The 7945-nt window shown below is 51.4% G+C and overlaps 1 non-coding gene across 1 annotated transcript in view; it reads right to left on the reverse strand.

The window, feature by feature from the left end:
• Window positions 1-730, reverse strand: part of LOC126228291 (small subunit ribosomal RNA) — a 1909-nt gene extending 1179 nt beyond the window's left edge. The window contains exon 1 of the ribosomal RNA XR_007544096.1: window positions 1-730. This exon is cut by the window's left edge and continues 1179 nt beyond it. This is a non-coding gene — a ribosomal RNA (small subunit ribosomal RNA).
• Window positions 731-7945: the final 7215 nt, after the last annotated feature.

Genomic DNA, 7945 nt, shown 5'->3' on the forward strand with positions numbered 1-7945 from the left:
CCCCACCGGCAGGACGTCCCACGATACATGCCAGTTAAACACCGACGGGCGGTGAACCAACAGCGTGGGACACAAATCCAACTACGAGCTTTTTAACCGCAACAACTTTAATATACGCTATTGGAGCTGGAATTACCGCGGCTGCTGGCACCAAACTTGCCCTCCAATAGATACTCGTTAAAGGATTTAAAGTGTACTCATTCCGATTACGGGGCCTCGGATGAGTCCCGTATCGTTATTTTTCGTCACTACCTCCCCGTGCCGGGAGTGGGTAATTTGCGCGCCTGCTGCCTTCCTTGGATGTGGTAGCCGTTTCTCAGGCTCCCTCTCCGGAATCGAACCCTGATTCCCCGTTACCCGTTACAACCATGGTAGGCGCAGAACCTACCATCGACAGTTGATAAGGCAGACATTTGAAAGATGCGTCGCCGGTACGAAGACCGTGCGATCAGCCCAAAGTTATTCAGAGTCACCAAGGCAAACGGACCGGACGAGCCGACCGATTGGTTTTGATCTAATAAAAGCGTCCCTTCCATCTCTGGTCGGGACTCTGTTTGCATGTATTAGCTCTAGAATTACCACAGTTATCCAAGTAACGTGGGTACGATCTAAGGAACCATAACTGATTTAATGAGCCATTCGCGGTTTCACCTTAATGCGGCTTGTACTGAGACATGCATGGCTTAATCTTTGAGACAAGCATATGACTACTGGCAGGATCAACCAGGGAGCTGCGTCAACTAGAGCTGAGCAGCCGGCCGCCCGGGAGTGTGTCCCGGGGGCCCGCGCGAACACGCAAGCGTCCGCTCAATTATTCTGCAAACAGGAGGAGGCTGGGCTCCCCTGCACGATACACCTCGAAACCCTCTCAGGTCCCGGCGGCGCGCAGCGCCGTCCTAAGTACTTGGTCGGGTTCGAGAGAGGCGCAATCGCCCGGAGATAGGCGAGTAGACGCTTTCAGTGCGACCACCCGTGCTCCCAACTGAGCTTGCCGCTGCCGACAGAGGCCCGGGAGCGTGCTGTCGTGGTGTTGCCGGCGGGAGACAACACGCGGCCACAAACAGTGACCGGGCAGCTCCAACGCCAGCGCCACAGAGGGGCAGAGCCCCACTTGGGTGCCAAAGCGAACTCTCCCAGCACAGCGCACGCGCCAACACATCCGCACAGCTGCGATACAAACCACCTGCGAGAACCGCGGGGGCGACCGAGCAGCAGACGGCGTCGCGGCGCCGAGTGCCGGGCGGCGGCGCATCCTCAACGCACACAGTCCTCAATCGGACCAGCACACTGCAGATGTCCACCGCGCTTCGCACCGGGCCCGGGAGGACCCACTTTGGCCGCACGGCGCCGCGCGCTGGGTGCGCCGGCACGCAGATGCGCCGCCTGCCGCCTCCGTCAGCCGGCGCGCCTGCCACTGGGCGCCCCCACCAGCCGGCTGCCGCGCGTGCGCCCACGCAGCGCGCGGCCAGCACGCCGGGCGCCCCCCCCTCACCGGCCGGGGACGGTCCCACCCAGCCACCGCCGCGTATCGCTTCATACCCACATGCCCACTCACGTTCGTGGGTATGACGGGTGTCGCTGAAGCAACCGGTTAATACCTGTACCGATCGTCGATATCAACGATTCACCTCCAGCGCGAACAACCGCGCAACAACGGATTTCCAGTTCATTTGCGTAACTTGGGCAGCAAACGTAGACATCCATCTACATTTGCGACTTCTACGAGTCTTGCATGCCTGGATGTTGTGTGTCACGACGCACTCCATCAGCATACATACACGCTGCGACGTGTGCACGAAAGAACACGTGGAAGGTGGCCAGCGTACGTATGCGAATGCCATTGCACAGCTGCGAAGCGCATTCAACACGCGAACTCCTGACCGACGAGCTAGAGGTGACAGGAGGGGAGGGGGGGGGGGGGGGGGCGGGGGCGATATACGTCCTATTGCAGTACACAATACAGTGGATAGCGGGACCATGTGGAAAGTAAGCAACACTCGCAAGATGTGAGGGTACGCACCGTAAAATGAATCAATACGCAGAACACCACAGTGTGCGCGAAGTGAACTATGTTGAGATGGTTGCAATTAGGCAACGCTACACGAATTCCTAGATTCATATAACTAACAATTACAGGGCAGGTTAAGGCGCAACGTGGGTTAGGTTAGGGCGCAACGTGGGTTAGGTTAGGGCGCAACGTGGGTTAGGTTTGGGCGCAACGTGGGTTAGGTTAGGGCGCAACGTGGGTTAGGTTAGGGCGCAACGTGGGTTAGGTTAGGGCCCAACGTAGGTTAGGTTAGGGCGCAACGTAGGTTAGGTTAGGGCGCAACGTAGGTTAGGTTAGGGCGCAACGTAGGTTAGGTTAGGGCGCAACGTAGGTTAGGTTAGGGCGCAACGTAGGTTAGGTTAGGGCGCAACGTAGGTTAGGTTAGGGCGCAACGTGGGTTAGGTTAGGGCGCAACGTGGGTTAGGTTTGGGCGCAACGTGGGTTAGGTTAGGGCGCAACGTGGGTTAGGTTAGGGCGCAACGTGGGTTAGGTTAGGGCCCAACGTAGGTTAGGTTAGGGCGCAACGTAGGTTAGGTTAGGGCGCAACGTAGGTTAGGTTAGGGCGCAACGTAGGTTAGGTTAGGGCGCAACGTAGGTTAGGTTAGGGCGCAACGTAGGTTAGGTTAGGGCGCAACGTAGGTTAGGTTAGGGCGCAACGTGGGTTAGGTTAGGGCGCAACGTGGGTTAGGTTAAGGCGCAACGTGGGTTAGGTTAGGGCGCAACGTGGGTTAGGTTAAGGCGCAACTTGGGTTAGGTTAAGGCGCAACTTGGGTTAGGTTAAGGCGCAACTTGGGTTAGGTTAAGGCGCAACTTGGGTTAGGTTAAGGCGCAACTTGGGTTAGGTTAAGGCGCAACTTGGGTTAGGTTAAGGCGCAACTTGGGTTAGGTTAAGGCGCAACTTGGGTTAGGTTAAGGCGCAACTTGGGTTAGGTTAAGGCAGAAGTTGGGTTAGGTTAAGGCAGAAGTTGGGTTAGGTTAAGGCAGAAGTTGGGTTAGGTTAAGGCAGAAGTTGGGTTAGGTTAAGGCGCAACTTGGGTTAGGTTAAGGCGCAACTTGGGTTAGGTTAAGGCGCAACTTGGGTTAGGTTAAGGCGCAACTTGGGTTAGGTTAAGGCGCAACTTGGGTTAGGTTAAGGCGCAACTTGGGTTAGGTTAAGGCGCAACTTGGGTTAGGTTAAGGCGCAACTTGGGTTAGGTTAAGGCGCAACTTGGGTTAGGTTAAGGCAGAAGTTGGGTTAGGTTAAGGCAGAAGTTGGGTTAGGTTAAGGCAGAAGTTGGGTTAGGTTAAGGCAGAAGTTGGGTTAGGTTAAGGCAGAAGTTGGGTTAGGTTAAGGCAGAAGTTGGGTTAGGTTAAGGCAGAAGTTGGGTTAGGTTAAGGCAGAAGTTGGGTTAGGTTAAGGCAGAAGTTGGGTTAAGGGATGGTGTGTGTGGGGGGGGGGTGGGGTGGCGAGGTTCGTTGATAGTGATGGTAGTAAGTGGACGCCTGAGGCACTATCAGATATGTCACGTCAGTTGCACTTGTGGCTCATGGCAGGTGGCGCGCCCGTTCTGTGTTTGTGGCAAAGGAGTGGCACACCTGTGTCTTTCATTCCTGCCATTGTTTATGTGCTGTGAGATGCGGCAGTGTGGTGCTGTTGGGTGCACCCCTGTGTAGGACATGTGTGGGTGTTGGTGGCGTATCTGAGCAATGGTGGTTGTAGGAAGAGTGGGATATTCAGTTTTCTGGTTCGACGTCCCGGTCTGGTTATCATAGTGTGGATGGTGTACTGTGGCCGAGAGGATGCACTGGATGTTGTTCCATGCTGGTACTTAGATGTTGTGTCTGCGTCTGTTACAGGCATAGACTAGTGGGTGATGGAGTGTGTGGGTGACGTGTGGTTGACATTGTGTGCACAGACGTTCAGCATGTATAGGGACAGTTGTATGTGTTATCTATATTCCGATGACTGCGCGTATTACTAAGCACCGCCGCGTATAAGCTTAATGTATGTATAGTCAATGCCTGTTCTATCTCTGTACAGTAGTAGCGGTGCGACTGCACTAGCTAGCTACACCTCGCGGCATCGTCCCCCGGTGTATGGCATATGATTATAAACATTCTGTCTATTAGTCAAAACCGGTGGTGTGACTACGTCACATGTTTGAGGTGGGGGGACGCAACACCGTGCCGGTGGGTCAGGGCTGCGAAACACTTTCCCCACACTGGGGGCTCGGACCCTCATTACTCGTCCCAGTAATATATTGCGGAGCGCACATAGCCATTGCCCAGAGTCTTTGCGACTGCGAGTGCAACGCCCACGGGGACCGACGTGGATGGGGCGGCCCATAGCTGATCGCTCAGCATCGGAATCCGTACAGTGAGCGACGCGGTCGCGCACAGACTTAGAGCACGTTTAGGGACAATTTTTTTTTTTTTTTTTTTTTTTTTTTTTTTTTTTTTTTTTTTTTTTTTTTTTTTTTTTAGAATTTTATGACTCAACCATAACCCACTTTCTAATACTTTTGAGTGGGCGTATTAAGACTAACTATCACTGTTATTAGCACTACAGAAGTGGTTTATTAGTATCTGCATACTTTCTATTTATTAAGCAGATTTGCTTTTGTTAATTATCGGCCTCTTAGCCTCTCTGGAATCCTGCCAGAGAGTTGCCCGTCCCTAGCCACGTGGAGGCGGGCCGCTACTACTAGAGAAACCACTCCATTTATGCTACTCTTTTATTCCCCCCCGCCACCATGCTGATCTAACTACAACTACTATCTACTCTAAGTCATGATTTAAACAAATGTAGTATTTACATATTTACAATTGCGCATTAGATCTGAAGCGCATTTTACTCCCTCCCAAGGTAGGCTCGCTGGGCCTCCCTTGAGATTTTATTAACCAATTTTGCGAAATTGCTGAACAATTCGCTTTCTGTCAATATTTCATTGATATTTCTTGTCCGTAGAAGCTGCCTCTCCCCTGAGACAACCTGTTCATATATTGGGCACTCGAACACTACGTGTTCTGGCGATCCTTCGTGGGCACCACAGTCACACTCCGGTGTTGGCCTTTTTCCTATTTTGTGCAGGTACGTGGGGTAGGGACCGTGTCCTGTGAGGAAGTGAACTAAGCCCTGCGAGGGCTTCATTATCTTGTTATTTAGTCTTCCCCTCACTGTGGGTATAAACCCGTAGACTCTACGGCCCGTACTGGACCCATCCCATTCGTCCTGCCAAATGTCAAGCACTTTTTTGCGGATGGCTTTGACGCTTACTAGAGGAATGCCCATTATGTTTTGTACTCTGTCGATGTTCTGTTTGCGCAGCCAATAGAAGGCTGCGTGCTGCCTTATTATCAGGTCTTATGGACATAGACCCATAATTACTAACAGTGCATCTGTTGGGCTTGTGTTGAATGCACCGATGCATCTCAACAGAACGTTCCTCTGTATTCGCCTAACAGCAGCGGCAGGCCGAACCAGAGCTAACCTGTGGGCCCACACACTGGATGCGTGCCCTACTATTGGTGCCAATATACTGTTATGGTAAATATTTATTGCCTTTGACGGCAAATGGAACCTTCTTTGTCCAATTGATATTATCTTATTGAACAAAGCTAAGGACTTTGTCGTTATTTGCTCAATATGCGGAATGAAACTCCAATTCTCATCTAAATATACCCCAAGATAACGGGCATATCTCTGTCGTGACACTGCTTGGCCATTAATTCTGACTGTTGGTTCCCTGTTTAACTTGCCTTTCAAGAGCATATATAGCGATTTTTGTGGTGCGATAGACATTTTAGTCTTCTTACACCAGTTGGTTAACAGTTCAATAGCCAATCGTGATCGGTCTTCGATCACATTGCGAGTGTCACCTTCTACCAGAATTGCGAGATCATCCGCATAAGCAACGACTCCCAGAACTGCAGTCTCTCCCTGCAGGACGTTCAACAAAGGTTCCATGTTAATATCCCAGAAAATGGGACCACACACCGATCCCTGGGGACAACCACGGGATACTCTTTTAGATACGACGGCTCCAGGAGCCGTTATCTTTGCAGTCCTTCCATCACAGTAGGCCTCCAGACAGCCATACAGCAGCTGCGGGCACCCAATCTCTCTTAGGCGAGAGAAGAGTGCCGGCCACCACAGGTTGTCGAAGGCCCCTGAGATGTCTATCATAATGCCCAGAACATATTTCGATGTCGCAGAGTGAGCAATCCGGCAAACCTCATTGATCGCATCCTGAGTGGAGCGACCCTTTCGGAATCCGAACTGCCTATCACTCATACCATGCAGAGTTCGATGACTCTGGAGACGGTCAGCGAGCAACTTCTCAAATGCTTTGCCCATTACATCCAGCAGACAGATAGGCCGATAGGATTTCGGCACCGTTGGATCTTTATCAGGGCCTTTCCTGATAATTACTACTTCTGCAGATTTCCACTTTAGTGGATAATAGCCCCTTTGTAAACAGATGTTGTAAATACGACTTAATGCTGGGGCGACCAAGTGTGCGAGTCCCTGTAAGATCTCCACAGGGATCCCGTCAGGACCCGGCGCCTTCTTCCTTGCAAAGGTGTATATGGTTGCCTCTACCTCCTCTACTGAGAAGGGGCACACGTTTGTATCGTTAAGATACGGAGTCGAGAGCGCCTGACGAATTACCCGCTGCTCTTGCGAGTCCTCGTCCTCGATATCATCTGGCAGTAATGTGTCCAACAGCAGTCTTGCTGTTTCTTCCCAGTTCTTGGTCGTGTCACCATTCCCAGCACGTAGCGTGGACAACATCATGGGCGATCTAATTTTTTCCCGAACGATTTTGTAGGGAACTCCCCAAGGGTCTGTTCCCAGCTGATCGTTCACAAACCTTTCCCAGGATTGGCGCCTTGTAGTGTCTAACAGATCCTTGTATGTCTGCTTCAGACGACGATAAATACGCAGGTGGTATTGTCGTTCGTCGTGGGCAAAGCTCCTTTGATAGTTGCTTCGCGCCCTTCTGACTGACCGTTTGAGCACAGTCAATTCAGGGGTCCATGGGGTGGACTCCCTGTAGATGTATCTCGCTATTCGAGGTACAGCCAGTGTGATAGCCGATCGCACGGAGCTTACCAGCTCCTCCACAGCTTCATCAATATTACCTATGTCCTCCCCAAACTCAGGAGGACTGAACACCTGCACGAGTCGGTCCCAATCTGTCCGAGCATAGTTGAACCGTTCCACCCACTCGCCTGGCACATCTGTGATGGTCGTCACTATTTCAAATGTAATACAGTTATGATCACTGACAGTCAGGTGTTCTCTAACTTGCCAGTTATGGACGTGGGGTGCTGCCCTCTCGCTTGCTAGTGTGACATCAATATTTGATGTTGCACCCGCCCTCCCTGAGTAGGTCGGGGGGTACCCAGGCAAGTTTATTACATGCATGTGTGTTTGCATTATCAAATCAACAAGCTCCGCACCCCTACCGTCCTGTACATCACTGTGCCAGAGTGGGGACTTAGCATTAGCATCAAGAGCTACAATTATAGCCTGCCCGGCTAAAACTCTTAGGATCCAATTCAGCTGATCAAGATAAATCTTGATGTCATGTCTGAATTGGCAGTAGACGTTTACAACGTACATACTGTAAGGCAGCAGATTGAGTTGTACAACCGTAATATGCTCGGTACAGAATTGACTTAATACCGTAGTTTTTATAGTTTTGTTCAATATTATAATTGCACTCATTGGGTTCCCACCCGAGGAAACCACTTGTGCTGTAGCAGGAAAGCCAGGGACTCGACCCGCACAGGAGTTCGGTTCTTGTATCATAATAACATCTATTTGTTCTTGTTCCGCTAGTTTCCTTAGCTCATGCGCAACCATCTGGCTGCGCATGGCATTTACTTGCACCATTTTAAACATCCCCGTAA

This window comes from Schistocerca nitens, unplaced genomic scaffold (assembly GCF_023898315.1).
Source record: "Schistocerca nitens isolate TAMUIC-IGC-003100 unplaced genomic scaffold, iqSchNite1.1 HiC_scaffold_356, whole genome shotgun sequence".
NCBI lineage: Eukaryota > Metazoa > Arthropoda > Insecta > Orthoptera > Acrididae > Schistocerca > Schistocerca nitens.